This window comes from Lathyrus oleraceus, chromosome 4 (genome assembly GCF_024323335.1).
Source record: "Lathyrus oleraceus cultivar Zhongwan6 chromosome 4, CAAS_Psat_ZW6_1.0, whole genome shotgun sequence".
Taxonomy (NCBI): Eukaryota; Viridiplantae; Streptophyta; class Magnoliopsida; order Fabales; family Fabaceae; genus Lathyrus; species Lathyrus oleraceus.
Genome location: NC_066582.1, coordinates 97,271,906 through 97,274,834, shown reverse-complemented (window position 1 = coordinate 97,274,834; position 2,929 = coordinate 97,271,906). Strand labels below are relative to the sequence as shown.

Here is a 2,929-nt window from a genome sequence, read left to right as displayed (position 1 = left end):
TAATTAGAACCTAAAATTGATTAAGTCCTAAAATCCATATTAACCTAATGTTAGAAGTTAATTAAATTCTAAAATCAATTAAAATTCTAATCCTAATTTTAATCTAATTAAAAATCTATACTAATCTCCTAAATTCTAATCAACCTAAGAATATAATAAAATCCTAAAAATGATTAACCTAAGTAACAATGATTAACAATAATTAATTCTAATTAAGCTAGAAAATTAGAATTAAAATGCAATTATATTAAAGGAATTAATAGGGTGCAAAATTGGAATTGGTGTGTATATAGCAACTGGGCCTTAGGCCTTAAACTCATTTCTCGCAAACAAAAAAAAGGTCCAAAGCTTGTATGGGGTGTAATGGTGCATGCAAGGATATGTTTTGGTCAGGAAATGGGCCTTAGGCCCAAGAAACGAACAAAGGAAAAACCAAGGTATTGTAGGAACGAGGGTGTATGGACTCGTTGGGGATGTAGCAAGTAATTATGCACTGGGCTTTCAGCCATAGGCCCAAAGAGCCTCAGCCTGAAAATCTGAAAGGGGGTGCGCATGTGGAATATGGTGCAAACGGTAAAACGTATGGGCCCTAACCTTAAGCCCAACCTACGAAGGAGTTCACAAGGCGGACTTCAGAAGCCTCTAAGGAAATTTGAATCTCTTTACACTCAGACCACGCCCCCTATGGTGATTTCAAGTCACCGCTTCCGTCATGCTGGAAATCGCTTCTGGCGGTAGAGGAGACTCAAACACTACCTATCATACATCAAACGAATCATTTATCCCTCCTCTTTCTAAGCCCTAAACTCACTCATTCCAATTTCAACTTCATCATTCTAAACCGACTATACCAAACAAAGAACCCTAATTCTAAATTCATCAATTATTTGCAAGATATGGGAAGATGTAGGCGAAGCAATTAGGGCTTCAGCTTTAGGATCTATAGGCTATAACTTGCCAACTCAGAAATGTAAAGAAGAGGCTGCAGATTACCTACACACGAAGCTTCTGATGATGTTGATGGCAAGAAAATACCAGAGGCAACACCAGCTAATTATGATTATTCAACATTGCAATTCTTCTTCTACTCAATCCCCTTAATTTGTAGCAAAAATCTACGTTATGCAATTGAGATGTGGCGAGAGAGTAACGAGTCCGAGAGTGATGAATGAAGGCTTAAGCTCCACCAATTGAGGCTTCGATGTGAAGCTTCAATGGTGCATTCTAAGGAGAGATCAAGTGAGGGTTGGTTCAGAGGGAGAGAGAATATGAGGTCAATTTTTTGTGAGAATTCTGAGAGTGAAAATGGTTGAGTGACATGAATGAACTGTGATGAGAGATTTTTTAGAAACCCATTCTATTACAAATCCATATGAAATTCAAGTTAAATGCAAATCTAAATTCGGAAGTTAGTTGTGAAATGTGTTAGTTAGTTAGTCAGTTGCATTGATTCTGTTAATGAATCTGGTGTTAGTTTTAAATGAATTTGGAGTTAATTTGAAAATGATTTTGAAGTTAATTTTGAAAGTGAACTTAAGGTTAATTTGTTTTGAATTTATAATTAATTTGTTATATGTTTGGACAAGTTAAATTCTAGGGAATTGATTCTTGAAAATGAATTTTGTTCTGTTATGATTTCGTTAGTAGTTCTGTTATATCGGTTCGAAGTAAAAAATTAGTCAGTGTAGTTAGTTAATGGATTATGGATTTGGTTCATGCCATGTTAATTAAGTTGTTTATTTTAATTGTGATGCCATGTTTATGCTGTTGTGAAGGTTGCAACATTGATGTTTGGATCATTGCATTGCAGGGTGAATATTTATGCAGGTCTGCTTACATTGGCTTGTTATGAATGCCCTGCTTGATTGTTATGTATTGTTCTACCTTGGACTATTATATTGCAGATGTACTATTGGGTTTTGAATCGCATTGATCAAGTTAGGTATGTGGCAACTAGGTATTGCTTAGGGTGGCTTGACTGAACTGATGTACGATGGGATTCCATTTGAATGTGTTTGCTACAGGTGAGGTATCCTTGTTGAATGTGCATGAACCTGCTATACATTTACCTGAGTGATTGGTTGTTATGCTTGTTTTGTTATTTCTATTGTAATGAATGCAATGTGCCAGCCAGTTTGCCTACACTTGCTATGCTTGAAATGCCTCGAATTATGAAATGCTTGGAATTTAACCATAGTTATTAGAATATGTATGAACTTGACTGCAATGCCACTTATAGGCTTGAATTTTAGATTTTGTAATGAACTTAGCTTGGTGTGGATTTGAATTATTGCTAAGTTGATTAGTGATGTTGCCATGTAATGAATATGATGCTTGTTGAATGTTTGGTAATGCATTGCTTTGACATGCTTGATGTGTCATGGCTTTATTTTGTAGGCTTCACTTGGCATGGTCTTGATGTAGGCATGGTGGGCAAAATTGTAAGTTATCTTCAAGGCAAGAAAGACAAGTTCAAGCTATGATGACCAATTTGGAAAATGCTTTACTAATTGAGTAAATGGTGGCCATGGATGATCATGAGATGCTACAATGATGAATATGTGATTAATGTTAAGATTCTAGGGTGAAAAAATGAATTTTGATTTATTTTTGTAAAGAACAATGTATGCTTTGATAAATGAATGAAGAATTCATGTTTTAAATGTAATGATCCTGAAGTTATATGGATTGAAAGCTTGGCTTTTTGAGTAACTTTTAACCAAATTGGCTTATGCATGTACTTCCCTTTTTAATCCACTGAAACATGATCACATGATGCCACATACATCACTTTGGCCAGACTACATAAATGAAACAACTAAATTAGGGTCCATATGACTCATGATGAACCAATGGCAAATAATGGATCAAAGATCAATGCATTAGTATGATCATGTACTCAAGGATCAAAGACCAAGGAACTTGAAAG

General features: G+C 35.3%; 1 long non-coding RNA gene across 1 annotated transcript; it reads left to right on the top strand.

Moving 5' to 3' along the window:
* Window positions 1-590: 590 nt before the first annotated feature.
* On the top strand, window positions 591-2,668 carry LOC127073635 (uncharacterized). Its single transcript, XR_007785830.1, has 2 exons — window positions 591-2,024; window positions 2,398-2,668. It is a non-coding gene; the product is annotated as an uncharacterized LOC127073635 (long non-coding RNA).
* Window positions 2,669-2,929: the final 261 nt, after the last annotated feature.